Source organism: Ictidomys tridecemlineatus, chromosome 1 (assembly GCF_052094955.1).
Source record: "Ictidomys tridecemlineatus isolate mIctTri1 chromosome 1, mIctTri1.hap1, whole genome shotgun sequence".
Taxonomy (NCBI): domain Eukaryota; kingdom Metazoa; phylum Chordata; class Mammalia; order Rodentia; family Sciuridae; genus Ictidomys; species Ictidomys tridecemlineatus.
This window is the reverse complement of record NC_135477.1, coordinates 96,618,934-96,644,897: the sequence shown is the minus strand read 5'-3', so window position 1 is coordinate 96,644,897 and position 25,964 is coordinate 96,618,934. Positions and strand designations below refer to the sequence as shown.

General features: G+C 32.2%; 1 long non-coding RNA gene across 1 annotated transcript in view; it reads right to left on the bottom strand.

Annotated features, from left to right (window-relative positions):
• The window catches only part of LOC110597987 (uncharacterized), a 104,564-nt gene extending 80,371 nt beyond the window's left edge, over positions 1-24,193 (bottom strand). The window contains exon 1 of the long non-coding RNA XR_005728495.2: positions 24,006-24,193. This is a non-coding gene — a long non-coding RNA (uncharacterized LOC110597987). The remainder of the gene's footprint in view (positions 1-24,005) is intronic.
• Positions 24,194-25,964: the final 1,771 nt, after the last annotated feature.

The following is a 25,964-nucleotide window of genomic DNA, read 5'->3' as shown; positions in this document are numbered from 1 at the left end:
CTTAAATGGTTATCAATTGACCTGAAATACCTTTTTTTTCTTTTTTAATGCCTGGAAGATAGAACCTTTCTCACAGACAGGATCTGGATGTTTAATCCCACCTGTATCACACAGCTTCTCAGTGAGATATCAAAGTAGTGTGAAAATTTGAAACTCCCTACTGAGTTTCTGTGTAAAAATAGTAAATGCCTGGAACAAAAAGGTTCTTACAAAGAGGAACTACAGCTAAACACTGGCCTATGTCCTGTGGCTTCTTTCACTTCATATTCTGATAGCAAGTAATACTGCACTTGATTAAAACTGAATCCAGATGACAGTGCAATCCTTAGATGATGAGGAATATTAGAAATACAATCAAAGGGTTTTGTTCTGTTTTTCACCTTTATAGTGCTTAGGGAAAGGTACACAATAGTACCAAGGCTACTACCAGGAGAAAGGAATAAGGGTACTGAATGAAAACGAGCTTCTTCCTACTGAAGCACAGCACAGTTGAGGAACATGAGATGAAAACATTTTCTAGAATACAATCCCATGGTCCCCAGGAGATGACTTCTATTCAGATGGACCATTATTATCGCTACATGGTACATGATAGGAATTTAGGTAACATTTCATTATAAACAGCAATGAGAGAGTAGCAGATTCAGATCTCATTATAAAGGTCAATTTCCACTATAAAAATCCATTTTGCTTTTTTAAGAGTTAGAATCAAAATGAAGCTAAACATTGCCTAAAGATGATATTCTTGGTGGACAGGGACAGAGACTCTGCACATGAGTTTGTTTTTCATTTCTGTATCTCTGAAAACAACTATTTGAAAACACTTGTATGAATTCTATAACTAAAAGTGTGTCACTGGGGACAGAGCAGATGATATCATCAGGGTGACACATATTCACTGACTGCTGTTTGGCATTTTGTGTCATTTTTAAACAAATGACTGGTCTTGCTGCTGACTGTATTTTAAAAAATGTTAAGCAAACTTTTTGAATATAATTATAATTCCGATTTCAGAATAAATATTTTTCTTCAAAAGATAAGCTACACTTACTGGGTATGGTGGTGTCCACCTATAATCCCAGGAAATCAGCAGGCTAAGGCCTGAAGATTTCAAATTGGAGGCACAATTTAGCAAGACCCTAAACAGTTTGAAGAGACCCTGTCTCCAGAAATAAAAAGAGCTGGGAATGTGGCTCAGTGATAAAGTGCCTTTGGGTTCATTCCCTGGTACCAAACAAACAAACAAACAAAAATAAAACACACTTATATATTGTAATTTTTAAAATAACTTTTAGAGAAAACTGACAAAATAAAGTACGCATTTTAGGAGTGGAATTCAAGTTTTGAAACGTGCATTTTCCAACAAAAGCACTGCAAAATCAAGGAAGCAAACCTATCTGTTACCCTTCAAAATTTGTTTCTGGTCTTTTGATAATTCATGCATTTCTCACACCCACACCTTCCTACCCAGTTCTCCAGATATTTCTGTACATACATACAACCAGAAAAACATATGTTGATCATTTCTATCCACTCTTACCCACTGGCATTCTTCAAAGTCCCTCTTCTATATTCAGGTTGACTTTTTTCCTTTTGTTTGTTTATTTTGGTTTCCACATATGAGAGAACATAAAATACCTGTCTAGCTTATTTCACCTTATTTCACTCAGTATGATGTCCTCTAGCTTGGTCTATTTTGCTGCAGATGCTAGGATTTTATTCTTATTTATGGAAAAATACTATTCCATTGTGTATATGATCCATATTTTCTTTATCCATCAATCTGTTGATAGATTCTTAGGATATTTCCATATCCTAGTTATTGTAAATAGTACCACAATAAAAATGGGCATGAAGGCATCTCTTGTGTAACTGATGCCTTTTCCTTTGGATACATACCTAGGAGTGGGATAGCTAGGTTCTATGTTAGTTCTATTTGTAGCTTTCTGAGGAAGCTCCATAATATTTTCCATAGTAGCTGTGCTAATTTATATTCCCTCCAACAAAATAGAAGACCTCTTTTCTCTTCTTTCTTGCCAGTATTTGTTACTTTTTAATTTTTTTATTTTTGATAATAGAAATTCTAACTGGGTAAGATAATATCTCATTGCAGTTTATGTTTTATGTTCTCTAATGATGTTAAGCATATATTTTTGACTATTTCTATTTCTTCTTTTGTGAAGTGTCTATTTAGAATCATTGCTTATCTTTTAATTAGAGTATTTTTGCTGCTATATTCTTTGAGTCCCTTATACATTCTGGATATTAACCTTCCATTGGATGAACAATGGGCAAAATTTTATCCCACTGTGTAGATTGTCTCTTCACTCCATTGAGTACTTCTTTTGCTGTGCAAAAGCTTTTTTTTTGTTTCATGTAATCCTGCTTGTTGCTTTTTGCTTTGAGTTGATTTTCATACAATATGAGATAGGGGTCGTGTTTCAATCTTCTGCATGTGCCTATCCAATTTTCCCAGCACTATTTATTGAAAAGGTTGTCCTTTCTCCGATGCATGTTTTAAGCACTTTTTTCAAGAACCAGTTGAATATAAATTCATGTGTTTATTTCTGGGTTATTTGTTCTGTTCCTTTGGTCTGTGTTTCTGTTTTTCATACTAACATCATACAGTTTTTATTACTGTGGATGCATACTGTATCTTGAAATCAGGTACTATAACGCTACCAGCTTTGCTTTTTTTGCTCAAGATTGCTTTGGGTATGGGAGGTCTTTCCACCACTTAGTGTCTTCCTTCTGTGTTTTGTAATTTTTCTTTAGGGGTCTCTCACACCTCCAGTGAAGTTTATTCCTTAAATTTAAACTTAAAATATGTTTTTTTTAAAATTGGTGATTTATTTGCTATTCTGAATGGGATTGCTTTCCTGATTTCTTTCTAAGTGAATTCACTATTGGTGTACAGGAAAGATACTTTTTTGCATATTGATTTTGTGTTCTGCTATTTATTGAATTTGTTTATTAGTTCTAATACTCCTTTGATGGATTCATTAGTTTTTTCTATGAATGGAATTCTGTTATCTGCAAATAGGAATAGTTTGGCATCCTCATTTCCTATTTATATGCCTTTTATTTCTTTCTCTTGCTAATTGCAATGCCTAAATTTTTGGTACTGTATTGAATAAGAGTGGTGAGAATGGCTCCTTCTTGTTCCTTATCTTATAGGAAATGCTTTCAGTCTTTCTTCATTCATTATGATATTGTCTATGGGTTTGTCATGTATAGTATTCATTATGTTGAGGCACCATTTTTTCTATATCTAGTTTTTTCAGAGTTTTTTTTATAATGAATAGATGTTGAATTTGAGAATACCATTTTACTATCTATTGAGATGATCGTATTATTTTTATTTTTCATTTTGTTTATGTGATGTGTAACATTTATTGATTTGCATATGATGAACCATCCTTGCATTCATGAAATAAAACCTACTTGATCATGGTGTATCATCTTTTTGAGGCACTGTTGAATTTGATTTGCTAGTATTTTGTTAAGGATTTTTGCACCTGTATTCACTATACATATTGGTGTCTAGCTCTCTTTTTTTGTTGTATCCTTGTCAGGTTTAGGTATCAGGGGCTATTATAAATAAAGCTACCATGATTATTTTCATATAAATCTTCAATGGAAAGGTAAATTATTTCTCTTGGTCAAATTCTTAGGAGTTAATTAATGCATCACTTGATAGATGACAAACTACTCAATAAAATGTTCAAACCATTTTATATTCCAACCAGCAGTGCAAGAGAGCTCCAGATGAGTCACACCCTTGTTAACACTTGTATAAGTAGAGTCCATATCTCTTGTGATACACAGTCATATGCTGCATGAAAGTGCTTCAGTGACTAACCACATATATGATGCTAACCCCATAAGATTATATCACATAGTGACAGAATAGCTATCTTAGTTTGTATAACTACACTATGATAGTTGTACAATAACAAAACAACCTAATAACACATTTCTCAGAATATATTCCTGTCATTAAACTGTTCATGACTGCATACACACACATATATACGCTAGTGTTCATGTTGGATAATATTCATCTATAATGAAAATAAAAGGCACAGTTCGTTTGAGAAGATGGGAGGGAAGAGGCAAATATCCATATTTCAAAGACATCTTTATAAATACATCAGCTTTCTGTGTATTTTCTTTGTTGTCAGTATCTACAATAAAAATGATTACTCAAAATTTTAAATGAGCCCTCAAAGTTTTAGAACCAATCGTTTAAACTAATTGAATATTATTTAATGTCAGAAATATGGCTAGTATTTACTTATGGCTACAGAAATTGCAAACAAGTCCAGCAAAACAATAGGTGAAAGTCAAATAGGAAATAAATTAGAGCAAAAACAACTTAGGAAATAGGAATATAACTATTAATATAATATAATAATATAATATAACTGCTAGGTGTTAACAGCTACATCCAGAAAAAGCTTATGTACCTCCATTATTCCTTTTTTTATAGTAAGTTGAATTGCATGATAAAATCTCATTGCTAATCACTGATTTCATCATAATTATAGTATATAACAGATTCATATGATCTTACAATTGGAAGAGATCTCAATACATCCTGAGAAAGCTCATTTTGCTTGAATGTGTTTAATAGGTAGATTCTTCTTTTCACTGAGCTGACCATTTCTTTCTAACTAATGGAAGATTCCCCACTGCTAAGAAGTACTTACCAAGAGAAGGTGTAGAAATACCATGAAAAGAGTGTGATTTTGAATTATAGCTCTGCTTTACTTGTTCCAGATAATATTTACCTTCTGTTCTTTTATCTTGTGAAATGGAGATAATAATAACCACATTTTCAAGTTGCTTGAACACTAAGTGAAATTGTTTTAATGCATAGTCCCTAATTGATAACTACTAGTTTTGACTCTGAGATATATTATTCTCCCCAGTGAGCCTGATAGCATAGCTTAAGTTAGAAAGGTCAGGCTTAATCTCAACAAAAAATGTTATCGCTGATGGTATTTAATCACACTCCATTTTTAGGAGTTTCCTGCACTGGTATTTTTAATAGAAATTTAGAATGAAAATTTGAGTATTTCCAAACAATATCTTTAAAATCATTTTATTCATTAGTTCCTTTTTGTTTCTTCACTTCAAAAATTACAAAAAAAAGTCTAAGAGTGATCATGTAAAAAATAAACCAGGAATTTTACATAATGAAATGTTACATATTTCACTCTTCATTTTGCCCCAGCAGCCTGCCCACAGTTGTTTTAGTACCTCTCTATGTATCACATACTGACTCATCTCTCAATTTGATCTATCACAAATCAGGTATAACCCAAATAGATTCTCACCAAGAAATCAACAGTAAACACCATTAAATCCAAGTCTTGTTGACCTTGGAAGGGCTGGGGCAAGCTCATAAAACCAATGAGGAAATTGGTGGATATACATTTATCTCTGTGGCAAATAAAGTTTGTGTGTGAAATATTCAAACTCTCATTGCATGCTTGCTGTCAGAATCTGTTGACAATATGCTTAATCACTAAGTTCCCTGCATTTGAGAACCTTCACTCTTTTTCTCTGGTACTTTTAAAATATATCTATTCCTACCTTTCAAACCATCCACAAAGCTGTCAATTTTTTGATGTGTACTTCTTTCTCCAGATGTCTACATTTCTGAAGGTACCTGATAATTCAAATAAAATACAGCTAGCATTCTACTCTAAGAGAGTACTTTCAACTTAACCAATCTGGTTTAATAAATTTTTAAGTTGTCAATTTTTGCTTTTCTTACTATAATTAACATCGTCAGTTGCTAGGGGACAAAGTGAAAGTCTGAGGCAAAATAAAAACAGAAGCATTCAACATTTGTGATTTGGAATTCAGATCGTTTATGCTGTTTTCAAAACAGTGATCTTCATAAAACTAACTCTCTCTCTCTCTTTTTTTTTTTTTGCTTTTTTCCCCCTCTATGCACCTCTTGATTAGCTACTACTAAGAATCATTACCACCCACCAAGAAGAGTTATTTCAAATGTTTCTATGACTCTTTAATTATCTGATAGGTCATCATCCATTTGAAACATCAATTGTTTTAAGTAGAGCTCTTTTCTCAGGATGACTTAAGAATACATTATTAAGTACTTCATTATGCTAAGGTGTGGTCAGTCTAGGACTTCATCTGCTGTCCATGTGGATCTTGAACTAAACAGTGTCCACCCCACCCACTATATCAGCAAGATCCATCAATTCAATCTTGGCCCCTGTTTACTCTTCACCACTACATTGTGCAGGTCCAATATACAGTTTCTCATGTACATTGTATTTAGCATCCCCTAACTCATCTCTCAGTTTCTACTTAGGTTCTCAAATACTCAATCCTTTACTCAGTAGCCAGAAAAACAACTTAACATGTAAATCTGATTAGGCATTGTCCCAGTTACAAATTCTGCTAACTCTCCATTATCCTTGGGGTAAAATGCAATTCTTACTTTCACCTCCAAGGTGTTCACTACTGTCTCCTGGGTTCTCCTCCCTGGCCACTCTGCCTTGCTCACAATCCTCCAGCCACACTGGCCTTCTGACTGTTTTTGGAATTGTACCAGATCATCTCTAACTCAGAGCCTGGAATCTCTTTTTCCAGATCTTTGTGTTGCTGCATCAAAAATTACCCTTATCCCAGTCATTCTTCTTTCATTCTGTCTTAATTTCTTTCCAGAATTTTTCATTCTCATTATATAGAATTACATCGTGCACTTTCCCTTGTATAGAACCCATTTTCCCTACTAGAACGTGAGCTTCTTATGCTTCTTATTCTTTTTTTTTCTTTTTTTTTTTTTATTGTTGGTCGTTCAAAACATTACACAGTTCTTAATACATCATCTTTCACAGTTTGATTCAAGTGGGTTATGAACTCCCAACTTTACCCCGTATACAGATTGCTGTATCACATCAGTTACCCTTCCATTGATTGACATATTGCTTTTCTAGTGTCTGATGTATTCTGCTGTCAGTCCTATTCTCTACTATCCCCCCTCCCCTCCCCTCCCCTCCCCTTTTCTCTCTCTACCCCTTCTACTGTAAATCATTTCTTCCATTTGTATTATCTTGTCTTACCCCTCCTTTCCTCTTATATATCATTCTCACTCCCTTTCCCTCCCACCTCTCATCCCTGTTTAATGTAAATCTTCTTCTCAAGCTCTTCGTCCTTACCCTGTCCTTGTTTACTCCCCTTATATCAAAGGGGTCATTTGGTATTTGTTTTTTAACGATTGACTAGCTTCACGTAGCATAATCTGCTCTAATGCCATCCATTTCCCTCCAAATTCTATGATTTTGTCGTCCCTTAATGCAGAGTAATACTCCATTGTGTATAAATGCCACATTTTTTTTTATCCATTCATCTATTGAAGGGCATCTAGGTTGGTTCCACAATCTTGCTATCGTGAATTGTGCTGCTATGAACATCGATGCAGCAGTGTCCCTGTAGCATGCTCTTTTTAAGTCTTTAGGGAATAGACCGAGAAGGGGAATAGCTGGGTCAAATGGTGGTTCCATTCCCAGCTTTCCAAGAAATCTCCATACTGCTTTCCAAATTGGCTGCACCAATTTGCAGTCCCACCAGCAATGAACAAGAGTGCCCTTTTCCCCGCATCCTCTCCAGCACTTATTGTTGTTTGACTTCCTAATGGCTGCCAATCTTACTGGAGTGAGATGGTATCTTAGGATAGTTTTGATTTGCATTTCTCTGACTGCTAGCGATGGTGAGCATTTCTTCATGTACTTATTGATTGATTGTATGTCCTCCTCTGAGAAGTGTCTATTCAGGTCCTTGGCCCATTTATTGATTGGGTTATTTGTTATCTTATTGTCTAATTTTTTGAGTTCTTTGTATATTCTGGTTATTAGGGCTCTATCTGAAGTGTGTGGATTAAAGATTTGTTCCCAGGATGTAGGCTCCCTATTTATCTCTCTTATTGTTTCTTTTGCTGAGAAAAAACTTTTTAGTTTGAGTAAGTCCCATTTGTTGATTCTAGTTGTTAACTCTTGCGCTATGGGTGTCCTATTGAGGAATTTGGGGCCCGATCCCACAGTATGCAGATCGTAGCCAACTTTTTCTTCTATCAGATGCCGTGTCTCTGATTTAATATCAAGCTCCTTGATCCATTTTGAGTTAACTTTTGTGCATGGCGAGAGATAGGGATTCAGATTCATTTTGATGCAAATGGATTTCCAGTTTTCCCAGCACCATTTGTTGAAGATGCTATCCTTCCTCCATTGCATGCTTTTAGCCCCTTTATCAAATATAAGGTAGTTGTAGTTTTGTGGATTGGTTACTGTATCCTCTATTCTGTACCATTGATCCACCCGCCTGTTTTGGTACCAGTACCATGCTGTTTTTGTTACTATTGCTCTGTAGTATAGTTTGAAGTCTGGTATCGCTATACCACCTGATTCACACTTCCTGCTTAGCATTGTTTTTGCTAATCTGGGTCTTTTATTAAGATCAACATGCATAAATCAAAGGCGTTCCTGTATATCAGCGACAAATCCTCTGAAACGGAAATGAGGACAACTACTCCATTCACAATATCCCCCCAAAAAATAAAATACTTGGGAATCAACCTAACAAGAGAGGTGAAAGATTTATATAATGAAAATTACAGAACCCTAAAGAAAGACATAGAAGAAGACCTTAGAAGATGGAGAAATATACCCTGCTCATGGATAGGCAGAACTAACATCATCAAAATGGCGATATTACCAAAAGTTCTCTATAAGTTCAATGCAATACCAATCAAAATCCCAACGGCATTTCTTGTAGAAATAGATAAAAGAATCATGAAATTCTTATGCTTCTTATTCTTTTCCTTACTTGGTTCCACCATCTCTACTTCTCTACTTCAATTTAGATTAGCACATGGTACATAGAGTATAAGACAGATCTGCTAAATGAAAAGAAGAAAGAGCAACCCATTAGAGTAAAAATAGTAACATTATTAAATATATCACTTAGAACTTCCCTAAAGACACTTCTAAAAATGTTTCTGTAAATTGCAAAATGATGAAACTCTTGCATGTTTTTGAAAAGATATTTGCAATATAAAATGTACTCATAAAAACACTATATGTAAAAAAATTAAATATTCCCATAAAATCATACCACCACGTTTCATTCACTGAAAGAAGGCCCCTGCCGGCATTATATAATTAGCTAACCATTAATTGAATTTCCTGTCTTATTCTGAGCATGGTGAACGAAAAAAACATGAAGAGATAGTCTTCTTATCTGCAAAGTAACTAAGAGAGAAGATACTCATGAACAATGAAAATTATTAAAGGTAATCAACCAAAGATTGAATTCTGGGATACAGAGGATATGTCATAAGGATTTAAAAAGTAGTCAAGCTGTAAGTGGAGCAAACATGGAAGCAAGCATTACAGAGGAGCGATTTACAGTAAGAGCCCTGGTTGACTTGTTCATCGGTCTTGAACACCAAAATTTGCTTAACAACATCAAACAACAAGCTTCTCTAGTTAGCAATCTTTAAAAAGATGGAAATTAAAAGAGGCTTAGAAACACAGCCTCTTACTCCATCTCAGAATTTACTATTGTAGTTTTTGACTACAGGACTAAAAGTGTCTGTTTAGACTAAATTGTCTGTTTCAACTAAAGTTCTCAGCATTATATTCTACTCAATTATCTTAAGATAAAAAATTCTGAAGGAATTGTTTAACTAATTAGTAGATTAAGATACACCTTAAGTTTGATGTGCTGATGATCTTGACATTTTGAACAAAACTAATATCAGGTAATATTTATTGTATACACATATTACCTATAATTTTAATGTATCTTGATGTAGTATGTGAGTTGTTTCCAGAGATGAAAATCAGTAGAATATAAACTCATAGATGGAGATATTTCTGAGTCACTGCTCAAACCCTGTGTCTAGAGGAGTATCCAGAACATAGTATATCCTCAATAAATATTTTATGAGTGAACTATAAATTGTATCAAGAAAACAAGTGGCTAAGACAATGTACATTATCTACAATGTTTACATGAAATTAAAAGGGTAAATTTTCCACATTAGATGAGAAAAATATGGACTAAATTAAACGGAAACAAAGCCTAGAGTTTAAAATTCCAATCATATGTAATATTTACTACAAAAATTTTATTGCAAGTTTTTATTAGAAAACATTTGAAGCATTAAAAGACTTGAATAGCGTTTTTTTTGTTATAATAAAAACTCAACTTTATATTTTTATATTATTTTTTCCTTTAAAAATGAAAATTGAGAATTAGGTTTGTAGCTCAGTCGTAGAGCGCTTGCCTAGCACATATGAAGCACTGGGTTTGATACCCAGCACCATATAAAAATAAACATAAAAAGGTATTGTGTCCATCTATAACTAAAAAAAAATTAAATGCAAATTGAATATGAAGCAAAGTAGCAGGATATAAAATCAACACCCATAAATCAGATTTAATGCAATTCTGATCAAAATTCCAAGACATTCCTCATAGAAATAGAAAAGGCAATCATGCAATTCATTTGGAAAAAGAGGAGACCCAGAATAACTAAGGCAAGCCTTAACAGGAAGAGTGAAGTAAGTGGCATCACTATACCTGACTTTAAACTATCTTACAGAACAATAGTAACAAAATAGCATGATATTGGCACCAAAACAGACTGGTAGACCAAGGGTACAGAATGGAGGACATAGACTAGTCCACAAAATTACAATTATCTTATATTAGACAAAGATGCCAAAAACATGCACTGGAGAAAAGATAGCTTCTTCAACAAAAGATGCTGGAAAAACTGAAAATCCATATACAACAAAATGAAATTAAACCCCTATTTCTCACCATGCCCACAAAACAACCCAAAAATGGATCAAGGATTTAGAAATAAAACCAGAGACCCTGTGTCTAATAGACAAAAAAATGGGCCCTAATCTCCATCATATCGGATTAGGCACAAACTTCCTTAATAAGACTCCTTTGGTCAAGAATGAAAATCAAGAATCAATAAATGTGATGGACTCAAACTAAAAAGCTTCTCAGCAAAAGAAACAATCTGTGAGGTGAATAGAGAGCCTACATCTTGGGAACAAATCTTTACCCCTCACATATCAGATAGAGCCCTAATCTCTAGGGTTTATAAAGAATTCAAAAAGCTAAACACCAAAAACAAACAAACAAACAAACAAATAACCCAATCAATAAATGGGCCAAGGACCTGAACAGACACTTCTCATATGATGATATACAATCAATCAACAAATATATTTAAAAAGTTCATCATTGCTAGCAATTAGAAAAATGTAAATCAAAACCACTCTAAGATTTCATCTCACTCCAGTTAGATTGGTATCTATTATGAAGACAAACAACAATAAGTATTGGCAAGGATGTAGAGAAAAAGGTACAGTCATACACCGCTTGTGGGACTGCAAATTGGTGCAGCCAATATGGAAAGCAGTATGGAGATTTCTTGGAAAATTGGGAATGCAACCACCATTTGACCCAGTTATCCTTTTCCTCAGTCTGTACCCAAAGAACTTAAAAGCATACTACAGGAACAAAGCCACATCAAGTTTATAGCAGCACAATTCACAATAGCTAAATTGTAGAACCAACCTCGATGCCCTTCAGTAGATGAATAGATAAAAAATGGAATACTACAATAAAAGAGAATAAAATCATTGCATTTGCAGGTAAATGGATGGAGTTTGAGAAGATAACGCTAAGTGAAGTTAGCCAATCCCAAAAAACCAAATGTCAAAAGTTTTCTTTGATATAAGGAGGCTGATTCATAGTGGGGTAGGGAGGGAGAGCATGGGAGGAATTAGAGGAGCTCTCTGTAGGGGAGAGGTGTGGGAGGAGAAGGGAGGGGGCATGGAGTTAGAAATGACGGTGGAATGTGATGGACATTACTATCCAAAGTACAAGTATGAAAACACAAATTGGTGTGAATATACTTGTATACAACCAGAGATATGAAAAATTGTGCTCTATATGTGTAATAAGAATTGTAATGCATTCTGCTGTCATATACAAATAAAAATAATTAAAAAAATAAATGCAATTTGAATATTTCTATTATAAAGCTAATTTATAAATAACTACATTAATGTTGTAAAGGCCTAGCAATACTAACCCAAGGTCCACATGATACAATAGAAAATTTGCAATAGACATTTGCATTAGACTAAGTCAAACTTCAACTTATTAACTATATAGCCTAGAATAAGCTCCTTGATATTCTGTAACTTCAATTTCCTCAACTATAAAATGTAGATAATATCATAAGGACATACACATTGGTTTGGTTGTGAGGATAAAATGAGATGATATATCTATAATTTTAACAATGTATCAGAAACAAGTAGGTCTTCAATAAATGTTCTCCATTAATGGTACCACATGATCAGAGAAATATGAACACATCAACTCTCACAGGATATTTCAGCTGATCTATTCTTAAAACCACAGAAAACATAAGTATGATTGATGTAGTGATGTTGGATAGCATATTTTTATTAATATTAACACTGTCATTTTGTGACTTTTCCTAGAAAGGATAAATTTGGAGGGTTAAAACTCCTAAGTCACTCACTAATTCTCTGGTAAATAAATAATGATCTGAGAAATTCAGCACTGTTTTATATGGTCACCAGGGAAAGATCAATGGTGACAAAAGAAATATGGTGTGTAGTGAACACTTTTCATTGCAAAGTTTCTCAAGGCATTTGACTTTCTGAAAGAACTTCACCTTTATGATTCATTCAACCAGTCAATGACCACTTTATCTAAAGTCAATCAAAAATGAAGTATTTGTAATACCAGAAATTAAGCCTAGAATATTATACACATTAATATTGAGTCACTCATGTTTTCCCTGGCATACTTCTGCTTAATAAATTGATGACATGAAAAGCACATACACGCTTAACAAAATATTTTCGGAGAATAAATTAGTCAATGAATCATTTCTATCAGTTTAGCATTTTACACTCTCCCAATGTTTTCCATTCTAGACCAAAAAGAGGGAAGGGGGACTAGAGATTAATAAAATATTCATACACTGAATTCCATTTATATCATATGATCTCTGGGGGGTAAATTTCAAAACATTTGCTGGAGAGTTATATGTAATTGGGATGGTCTTCCTGACACAGCAAAGGAGAAGATGGTCCACTATGAGTCAAGATGCACCTATATTTTCACAAGTGTTTTGTCATTTAGATTAGGAAAAAGGTAAAAGTCACATTGACTGTCACATTATTTAGGATGATTTTATGGATAGGAAAAAAAGATAAGACATGCACATGGTCTTATAAAATATATGGTAATTCTTGAAATTAGAGGTAAATGTCCTTTCAACATTTTTTAAGTTCTTACATAATTAAAATATTTGGAAACACATGGTATTGGTAAGAATTTACACGTTGCTATAGTTTGATCTGGAAAGTTCCCCATAGGGCTAGGTTTTAAAGGCTTGGTCCCTGGCTTGGTGCTATTGGGAGGTGGTGGAATTTAAGAGGCAGAGCCTAGTGGGAAATCTTCAGGTCATTGGTGTTATGTCCTTGAAGTGGACTGAGGGACCTTGTTTATCTCTCTCCCTTTCTCTCTTTTTGCTGCCTGATTCACAGTGATGTGAGTGGTTTTGCTCTGTCACTCACCATTGCCATGATGTGCTGTCTCCCTACAAGTCCAAAAGCAATGCAGCCAATCAATCATGGACTGAAACCTCTAAAACCATGAGCAAAAATATACCTTTTCTATTTATAATTTGATTATCTCGTATTTGTCAAAGCTAAATAAACACAGGTTTTGTAGGTTGGAAGAAAGAAGGAAAATTATATACATTATGCTACATACATGAATGAAGGGAGGGATAAGTAGGTAGATGGGTGGAAAAATAGTCTGTTAATGAAGAATAAAAGAAGCATAAAATAATCCAAATTCTTATCAGACTATAAAACAAAAAAATATGCTGAGTCTCTCAGAGTCAAATATAAACAGATAATAGGATGAAACGAACATTTTCTGGTTTGCCCAACTGCCTGTTTGTTGAAATAATAGCCAGATTTTTAAATTCTCAATTTGTATGTTACTGACTTTTACTATAAAAGTACTTTGGAATTAAACTGTTTTATCTAAATTTTTTTAGATGTGTACTTTTTTTAGTTTTTTAAATTCTTTTTTATTGGTTCTTTTAAGTTATATATGACAGTAGAATTCATTTTGATATAATTATACAAGCATGGAATATATCTCTTACTCTAGTTAAGACCTCTTTCTTATGGATATACAAGACAGTGGGATTAGCTATACTGTATTCATATGAGTACATAGGCTTTTAATATTTAAACTCAACTCTTTCTCCTCCTCCTCTTCTTCCTCCTCCTCCTTTTCCTCCTCCTCCTCTTTCCTCTTTCATAGTGGTGAGGATCAAATTCATCACCTCACACTGCTAGGAAAGGATTCTACTGTTGAGCTACACAGCTATCCCTCAATTCTCAATAGTGCAAAATTTGGCAAAATTATCTACCTTGACTAATGGATGAGTTACACAATATTCTTTTTCAAAAATTTTAATTGTGATTAAAAGCACACAAAACTCCAGTAAGAATGGCTATTATTGGAAAGATAAAAAAAAAAAAAGATAACAAATGTTGGTAAGGATATGGAGAAAAAGAAACCTAAGCACACCGCTGATGAGAATATAAAATAGTACAAACATTATAGAAAATAATATAGAAGATCTTCAAAATATTAAAAATAGAACTACCATATCATCCAGCAATCCCACTACTGGGTTTATATCTAAAGGAAATGAAATCAATATGTTGAAAAGACATCTTCACTCACATTTATTTCAACCCCATTCATGATAGGCAAGAAATGGAAATCTAAGTGGCCATTAGTTGATGAATGGTTAAAAAGGGTGTAGTACATATACATAATGGAACACTTTCAGCCATTTTAAAAAATGAAATCCTGTTATTTGCAAAAGTATGGATGGAACTGGATATCATCACGTTATGTGAAATAAGTCAGGCACAGAAATAGAAGCACTATATGATCTCACTCATAGGTGGAATCTGTAAAAGTTGATCTCATAGAAGTTGAGGACTGGCAGTTAACAGAGGCAGGGGAGGGTAGAGGAGAGGGAGAGGTGAGGAAAGGTTGATCAGTAGGCACAAAGTACAGTTGTCAGTAAGAGTTCTGGTATGTGAGTGCACAGTACAGTAACTATAGACAATAATCGTTGGGGTCTGTAGACAAGTCAGGATGGCGCCTGGCATTTTGCCAGAGGGAGTGGTTTGTCTGAAGTAATGCCAGCGAGCCATTAAGTGTGGAGATTCCTTATTGGTTAACTGCTGTATCTAGTTTATGTTAATTAAGATAAGCTGTGTGGAATGTATATATACCCTCCTGTCCTACAATAAACCGCCCCCACTCCTGCTGTATCAATCTACACAAGTTGCTTGTCACCCTCCGGTTATTTTGCTGCAGCCGGACTACGGCAAACAATGTGTACTGCATATTCAGAAACACATGAATAAAGGACTTTGAATATTTTCACCATAAAGAAATAATAAATGTTTGGGAAGGTAGGTATGTTTAACCTAGTTTAATTGTTACAGAATGTGTACATGCATTGGAACATGACATAGTATCACATTAGTACGTATAATTCTATGTGTTAATGTATTAGCTAAATTTAAACCTAAAAGATTTGCCTACTTATTTATTTTACTAATGTTACCTAGTAGAAGTGCTAAATAAACTTGATAGGTAAAAAATGAAACATAACATAAAATTTATCACTTTACCATTGTAAAGTGTACAGTTTCACAACTGATCTCTAGTTCTATACCATAGTCTGAACAGCAAATCCCTATTTTTCCTTTACCTCCCCACAACTCCTGGAAGCCACCATTCTACTTTTTGTTTCTGTGAGTTTGACTACTACTCAGATGCTTCATATAAATGAAATTATATTACTATTTTCCTTTTGTGATGAGCTTATTAAATTTAGTATAGTATACTCCAGCTTCATCCATGTAGTCCTGTATAACAAACTACCCTTTTATAAGGCTGCATATTTCATTGAAGATATGTAGCATATTCTGTTCATCCATTTATTTGTTGATGCACATTTGGATTGCTCCCACTTCTTGGCTATTGTGAATAATGCTGCTCTAATCAAATCTCTTTGAGATTTTGCTTTCAATTCTTTTCACTATATATCCAGAAGGAGGGCTGATGAATAATATGATCATTCAAATTTTAATTTCTTGAGAAACCACCATACTGTTTCCCACAGAAATGAACCATTTTACAGTGCAAAAAGCTTCTGATTTCTCCATAAATAAATCAATAGTTATATTTTTCCTTCTAAGATCCTAATGGATTTAAGGCAATATCTTATTATGATTTTGATTTGCATTTCTCTAATGATTGGTGCCACTGAGCATATTTTTACATGCTTGTTAACCATTTCTGCATAATATTTGGGGATGTGTCTATTGTTGGCTGTTTCTGTTGTTGTTGAGCAATAGTAGTTCTTCATATGTTCTAGACATTAAGCCCTCATCAGATGTATTATTTGCAAATATTTTCTTGTATTCTATATGTTGTCTTTTAAATTTATTGATTGTGTTCTTTGATGTACAGAAGTGTTTAGTTTCATTTAATCCCATTTGTCTATATTTGCTTTTGCTGACTGTGTTTTGGGGTTTATATTGAACAAATTATTGTCAAATATGCTGTCAAGAAACTTCTCTCCTAATTTTTTTTCTGGAAGTTTTATAGTTTTGGGTTTTACATTTAGGTCTTTATTTAGGTCATTAATCCATTTTGAATTAATTTATGTATGCAGGATAAAGACCCAAACACATTTCTTTGCATGTGAATATTGGAATGTTTTCTTCTTTTCTTTCATTCTCACTCTTGCTCCATTTTCTTTTCCAGACATTCATATAAGCATGTTTTTTCGAAAGTATTATCACCTGTTATTGTTCCTTACTTTTGTTCTCATGCTTGCAACTATTGTTTGGAATATTACAATCAGGATCAATGAAAATTATCATGATCCAATAAACAAAGATTAGCATTTCAGGTGGAGAAGAGAGAAGTAGGTGAATTCTTGAGACAAAATTCTTCTTTGTCTCTTTGTCTTTGATAAAGGCTATAAATTCTGACATAAAAAGACAAGTATCTTTAAGCCACATATTTTTTTTGTGTGTGTGGCTGCCCCTTGGCAGATTACCCTATGTGAGTCTCTGTATTTATAGAAAAACATAATTACTGGTAATATAATATAGCTATATATATGTATATATATACATATATATTTATATAACATATACATTTATGTGTGTATATATATACATACTATCTATACATCTATATATATATTTTTTTCTTTCCAGAAAAATATTTATACAATTACAAGACCTGTGTTAAGATTTGAGTTTACCCCAGCTTGTTCCATTATGTCATACAGATCCTCTATCAGACAAAAATCAGATAAGGTTGCACAAAAGTGTTGCAAGTTGATTATAAGTAAAACCCCTCAAAATCTTGAGTTATTACCTTTAAAATATTATCTGTTGTCTCAGATATATCAAGAAACAGATCCTATTGAGACTTTATTCTTTTTTCCATGTGAAATCAAGTTTTTTTCAGGGTACATGATATGACTCATAAAAAGTCTGTTGGTAGGCAAAATTATTTTTACTGTGACCAGAAGACTTTAAAATTGGTGGCAAAGGAATTTGGATAGCCTCAGAGAAAAAGAATCACTGAATTGAGTATTTGAAGTAAGATTTAATGGTCTAATTTCATGTGAAAATATAGGTGCAAGCTCAGACATATTTTGATACAAGTATCTGGGAACTAGATATTGAACTAAACAATTTACAGTCCCTGGAATAAGTAGAAAATTACTCTTGAAACCATGTTAAAAAGCAAATGTGAAATCGATCACGTTATAATAAAAATAATCATGACTAGCAAAGTATTTTGGCATGTATGGTTTATTTTTGAAAGAAAATTATTGTCTATATCTTGGATCATTTTTACCTTATACTAACATTTAAATAATTATTCCCTCTTCTCAAATTTATATTACTTTTTAAAAGCAGATAAATGAATCAGAAACTTCAAGAGGTCAAATTAAAAAGTATAAGGAGGCTATAACTGATGATAAAATTCTAATATTAGATATCAATGTTACAGTATTCTACAAGACAATTATTTTGTTAAAATATTTTCTTCACAATAGTTCTAATTTTCTTCCTTTATTTAAGTTTATTTGCATGAAATCTTAGCTATATAACATCAATAGCATATTTGTTTAGGCCATACAATTTACGAGGCTAAGAGGAATAAATGTTAATGTACATAAACAATTCATCCTAGGACAATATACAAATGGACAAATATAAACAAGAAGCAGGAACCAAGTTATCACACTGTTAAGAATTCCGTCTGTGACTTTTTGTCTATTTATTAACCAAGTTTCATACGACTTAATATTAAAGTATCAAAGACATGAATCTTATTTTACTAAGAAAATACTTTCAAAGAAGCAAATTAGAATCCTGACACATTTTTTCATTAGCTTTGCCTGATTTTGAGATAATTTTATGTGTGACCCACTCACAAAATGGAAGTTCTGACTAGCTGGAGGTATAGCTCTGTGGTAGAGCTCTTGCCTAGCATGCAGAAGGCCTGCAACACTAAACAATGACAACAAATCCCAACCAGATTCAGTGACCCTTTGAATGAGAATAAAATAATTTCATGTTGCATTGTGAATTTATTGAAAATATTTTCTAATCAATTAATGCAATCATCTTTAAATTTAAGGAGACAACATATTCCAAATACTGGTTTTAATTTAAATTATTTCTAACAAAATAAATGATAAATTTTCTTTTTAAAAATCACATTATTATCAGGAATTGCAAGAGAAGTTTTGAAGCCTAGTTCTCTAAAGGCTGAAATATACTCACAGTAATGTAGAAAGGTCTGCATGTGATGACTGAAAATGAAAGGTATGATTTCTACCTAAGTAGCATCACCAGTTAATAACTAAAAGACTACTTCATTTTATGTTTATGTAAGAATTTTGTTGGCTTCAAAAACAGAATAACTTTACAAAAAATCATAGAATTTTAGAGCTGAAATAAAACTTAGAGATAATTTCAAAGGAACCTGAGGCCACAAATCTTTAAAAAACAAAAGTTAATAAAGAATAAGAGAATAATACAGATATTATGCAAAATCCAAAACTACTCCTTTGAAAGGATTTATAATAGACAAAACTCTTGCAGAAATATCCAAGAGGAAACCATTTAAAAATCACAAAGAAGATACAGCATGAAAAAAGGGGCATTTTGGACATATATTCAAGATTTTAAAATCATAAGAAAAATAAAATGGAGTAGTTTATGTTAGTCAAAAACTTAGATAAAATGAACAATTTACTAAGAAAATTATAAGTGGTCTAAATGTATGCAATAAGAAATAATCTGGGAGTAGGGTTGTGGCTCAGCGGTAGAGCACTTGCCTGGAGCATGTGAGGCACTGGGTTTGATCCTCAGCACCACATATAAATAAATAGATAGATAGATAGATAGACAGATAAAGGCATTGTGTCCTGTACAGCTAAAAAAAATTTTAAAAAGAAAGAATACAACTGATCACTATCACTCAAAAAACTGAAAAAATTCACCCCAAATGATTAGGGGGAAATTTGTATGAAAATAAAAAAAATTGATATTTGATTTAAATTTGTGTCAAACAAAAGAGAGAAAACTGTACAACTCTTTTTATATAACTAATAAAGCTTTGTTATTGCATCGTAACCTCAAAAAAATAAAATACACACATTTTTAACCAGCATCATTTATACTTAGACATTAAAAAAATTATATTCGATACAATCTCAATCCAGAGTGATTCATTCAAGGTATGCTACTTAAAATCCTATAAATTTAATGAATGTACAATACTAATAAATATAAAAGAACACATGATAATTCTAAAAGATCCTTCCTTATTAAAAAATTCTAAAAATCTTTCTATTTGAATTACTCATCCCAGGTAGACTACCAATATGTCATGTATGTCTTTAATAAATAATGTGATAGAAGATAAAGTGTTATATTCCCTCCAAAATAATTAACATTTAAAAGATAATTTTAACTGTAAATATTACTTTCTTACTTTCTTAATCACTATGTTTCAGAATTCCACTGGGAAATTCAGAGTCTGAATTAAAAATTTAATAAAAATATTCACTACCAAAGTTCATAGCAATCTTCATTAATACTGGCTGACAACCTATGTATGATGAGTATCATATTTTAGCAGTAGCTGCACAAATACTAGTTACAGAGTAACTTCACAGAATTTCATTCCATTAAAATATCATTGAATGCACAATTCTAAGTAATGGAGCTGAGCAATTCGCATAGTAGAGAGGAGCTCCAATCAGAACTAGACAGCTCAAAAATAGGCCACACCTTTGCTCTTGCTTCTCATCCTTCTCTATACCAGCTAATACAGGCACAAGGTTTGTAAGTCTGACAATCAGCTTATCTAGATTTAAAGAGCACAGTTGAAGAAAATGAAAAGAAAGTTTCAAGTAAATTTGCAAATTTGAGTGATTGGGTTCCTGTAAGCTAAGAGACCCTGGGTAGAGGGATTTGTACATGAGTGTTCAAATCATACACTTGCATCCATCAGTTAGATTAAGAATTCTTAAAGGATATCCTATCTTCATTGGGAATATTCAGTCTCTTCTAAAATGCATGCTAGGGGAGCTATAGATGGTAATTGACACTTCTTGCCTTAACCCATTGAGTCCCAAATTTTCATTTCTGTGAATATTTCAATAAAATTAACACAGCTACTATAAAATGGATTGGAAATCATAATTAAGAGATTACACGTTATTATATAAATTAATGTGGATAACATCATATTTTATATTACAATATATCATATACTGTATGATATATTTAAGTTTTTAGGTATCCATTTCTGGGACAGTGGGACAAAATGTTTCAAGGTAATATTCAATACCAAAACTTAGATGAAGACAAATGTTCTTCAAGTTTAATGCTTTTTTTTACCTCATGTAGATCAATTTAGATTTTATTCTATGAAGGAAAAAACATACTGATTAGTTACAGTTTTTCTAACTACTAGTGAATTTAGTGTGTGTGTGTGTGTGTGTATAACCTTAATTGCTTAGATCCCTCACCAACAATTTTTGACACCATAATCAGAAGATTAAAATAAGAATGTAAATGTTCTAGATAATAGTACACATGTAATTTTTTATCTATCATATACAGTGATTAAATGTTAAAGAAAATATCTTTTAATTGACAGTGTAAACATGCATTATGCTTCATTATTTTTGTTTAAAAAAATAACTAAAATATAAAAATACTACATGAAATAAGACTTTATTTGCAAGACAAATTATTTTACCTCCTTAGGAATGCAATGCATTATATCTATTCTATTTATATGATAATTTATTTCCAAAATTTAACCAAATGCTCTCTTTTCTCTAAGGCTTATACAATGCAAAATGATTTCTATCTTTTTAGGAAAAAAACTGAAGTAGAAGGTAAATTCTATAGTCATTCACTAGATTTGTACTTTCCAACTTCACTTAAAATATATATATTTTTAAAATAAGCTTCAGCAGTTGCTGCAAATAATATAAATGGCAAAAGGGTAAAGAAACTCAGCTTATTGCATTAAATTGGATGTTTCAAAATAATTCCATCAAAAATAATTAAATGAAAATTTTTAATTTTCAAAATTATACACATCTAAAGTAGAATTATAAACTTGTAGGTCTACAGAATAAGATCTTCTTGTGAAATTAATTATTCATTTCTTGTTTTGAGATAATTTGGATTATTTTTAAAGAAATCTAAAAAATAAATATTGATGATCTATACATTCAACTAATTTCATATGACAGATATTAAATAAAATAAGCATCATTTGAATAGGTATCTTTGGTTAAATGGTACCACACTCAGAATCTTCACATGGTATGATATAGATTGTGTGTGGTGTTTATTACAGTTGTAAACATTTAATGGCTGATAATTAAACAGCATCCGTATTGAATCTTGCAAAATTTAATTAAACATAGCACACCGCAGATGTGAGATTTAAATTACTATTTATAATTACATGTAAAATATAATTGTTAATATAATCACAAGGAATTTTGAGAGAAATTTGCATTTTCCTCTCATTTTAAACAAATTTTATTTTTAATTGCTTGCTCCACTTTTTATTATTAAGCATTTTTACAAAAATGTCAAATGTATTTATGAATGTTGGTTCTGAGTAAAGGAATATTATCTCAGAAGTATTTTTCTAACATCTTGATTCCAAAGATAAAGCAAAAATAAAAAGAAGAAAAAGAAAGAAAATAGAAATAGACCTTCATCTAACTACAAATAATTCAATTAAAAGAAAATAAGTACTAGCCCAATTCTACCACTGGATGCATAAATAACTAGGAAGAAAAATGAAAAGGATTTTATTTGTCTTCAGTTTCAGCATAAGTAACTCACATATTTGCATAGTATTTATAAGAAGCCAGTGAATAATGTTACTGTGTAATATCAACTTAAAGGGATCATTAAAAATTTCATATGTAAAATCTACCAAATACTGAGAAATTTTCAGCCTCCTTTGTTCATTATTAAAGATATATTTGATTTTTATCTATACAATGTATAGGAAGTACAGTAAACATGGATTATTTTATAGCTGATTACACACACTGATTACACATATCATTTAATGTGTCTTCCATAACAGTAATTTGTGCTACATTACCTCTATAGCTTAGGAAAACAAAAATGGAACACTCAATTCAATTTGCAACATTTTGTAATATTGAATGTCTACAATATTTCAGGATCACAAATGTTTACAATGAGAATCGTGTCAGTGAGGACTGAGATCAGAAAGGCAAATGGCTAATCTTCAAGTAACTAACAAAGAATGGCTTGAACTTCCATATTGCTCTAGTATAAAGAAAGGCACAATTTATTTTTAGTAAATTATGGGAGTGAATTACACCACAATATGGAAATTAATTATACTGGTCATTCTTGATTAACACTTCTCTTGTCACTATTGTATTGCAAACAACTGCCAAATTTAAAAATCTGCAGGTGGGCTGAAAGGAAACTATAAATAATACATTCAACAAGAAATAATTTGTCAGATCATATATGCTTATTATATGCATATATATTACCGTAATTGTCCATGGCATTTTAAAGTAGATGAAACAGTCTCAAAGTTATCATTGAAAGAGATGATTCTGATAAAGAAAATAGATGGATCCTAGCAATGGAGCTGTCCAGAGCTCCGTAAGCATGTAACAGTTTCTTATTTACATGTTGCTCATGTTTATGCATGTTCAGAAGAATACAGCTGCTACCCCATTCTCCAGAAATCACAGACACCGGTCAAGTCTACAAACAGCCACATTTGAGCTTGTAATGTATTTATCATGAAAAGCAAAAGCTCTAATGGTAGGGAGGGGGGAAATCGGCACAATTTGCTTTGAAAAGATAACAGGCATTTTTAAAAAAACAAATACTGTATATTCAATTCAGCTCCTTTAGGTGCTTTCATGTTATAGGAATTCTGCTGGTGATGAAAACAGCAACCAGCCAATCAAATGGCAGTACTCTAGTGCCATCCAAAGTAGAAGCCTAGTGTTTAAAATAACCCTGATGAATTATTCATAGAGCTGATGTTTATGCAAATTAGAGAATCATGCATCCACCTGACCACCAAGGGAAGAAAAAAACACAGGGAAAAAAAAAAAAAACCCACCATGCTTTTAGCATTCTCCAGAACCTATGTAATCAAATGATAATATTCTTTCATTAAATGCATCAAGGAATTACAATCCTTACCTGGTTAGTTTGTAGGGCCTTCAGATTTTCTGGATGAAATAACTGACTGTGCGTGCAACCAATAAAACTGAACTGAAAAGCTGATTAAGGGCACTTACTTAATGCAAAGCCACTCACTGAATATTCATATGATGCCTGTGTTTATGCAAATTAAAGCAAAAGAAAGCCCAAGGGGATTGGTTGCCATAGCCCACAAATACTGTGTACAGCACAAAATATAGAGAATAGTGACAAATAAATCTTGAAATTCATAGCTTTGAAGCAACAAAGCAAAAATAGTAAAATATTAAAAATCCTAGGTGAATTAAAACATTAGTTTTAAAGTGTTTTATTTAATCATATTACTTTAGAACTACTTGTTATTCCTATCATGTAATGATCTATAATTACCTTAATGCCAAAAGATACCATCACTTGTATTTGTCAGCTTTATTTATCCCACAACCATTTATCTGAGCAGATCCCTTAAGCATGGGATAGTAAAGAAAGAAACAATTTTAATAAAGGTATAATGCAATATAATAATAAACAAACCCAGGACTATGTATGACCCTATATTCAGTGTTTCATGTAGTGATTGTTCAGTGGTAAAATCTTACTAGTGAATGAAACATCAATGAAAGACCTCTATTGGAGGTCTCCAGTGAAAACCTCCTTGTTGCTTACTATTTATAGACATCTGCTTCATTTGAAAAGAGGATTGTTTTATATTAGATGATATACTGTGAAACTTTTGGCCAAGAAGATTCTGGAACACATAATTTTAAATTTTAAGGAGTTCACCCTTGCAAACCAAATACAGTAACATTCTCTGAAATACGTACTAATGTGTCATGTACCTATTACAAAATGTGAGTCCTCACATACATATGTGAAAACTAATTGTAGGCATTGACATGATACATAACATTTAAATGATATAATGCAAGTTTGACATAAATGCTTTACATAAACAAGGATTTTCTTTGGTTTTTATTTCTTAAATAAGAAGTAGAGATGACTAAAAATGCTGGCATTTATCTAAGCTTTTGTTTTTCATTTGTTTGTCTCCTTATTTTCTTGTACACACTTTTAAAACTTAAAAAATAAGAGGGCAGTATTCTACCATTATCTGAAGAGTGTTCAACATTTCTCAGTATTTTCCTAGAAACTCTCACATCCTCACTCCACAATCACTTTGGTATCCCCCACATAATGCAGAGTGTTCAAGTAATTTTGAAAATTTAAATCAACTTAAACATCTGTGCAAAACTAGCTATGCTTATAAGTGCTATAAAGTCTGGGTCTGATTCTTGAACATTGTTTTTATATAAGAAATTTAAATAGAATTTCTTTGTGGCAACTTTTTATTGCCTAATTACAGCTTTCATGATTACAAAAAAACTTCCTTTCTTTTAAAGTTTCTCCTTGGATGTCTGTAATAGTAGTACTCATAAATATATATGTATGTACATACACATATAGTTTCTATAAAATATTTGTTTATTCTAATTAATATCTCCTTAAAATTCTTTTTTTCTACGCTTCAGAATTGACTTGAAACGATGTAGTTTATATATCTAGAATTAAGAATAAACTTACTAAAATTTAGAAACTGATTTTTTCATCATTTTTGTTGGTTATTTCTTTAATTTTTAAATTATTAATTCATATATGCATGGTACAAATTTCAGAATAGAACGAATGGATAACTAGTAGTACATCTGTTTTTTTCATCATGTAATTCTTTTTCTTCTATTGATTTCAGTATATCATACAGAAGGTGATCTGATCATTTCTTATAGGTTTGATTAAAGAATCCTAAATTAAAAGCCTCTAAGAAATAATGTTTAGGCTATTAAGAGAACAGTTTCTATTTATTAAGTTTCCTTGTCTCCATAAAAAATTATTTTTTTGAAAAAATCAACTTCCTAGTATTAAAATGTCCAACTTTTAAATTAAAATCTAAACAGGTTTTAA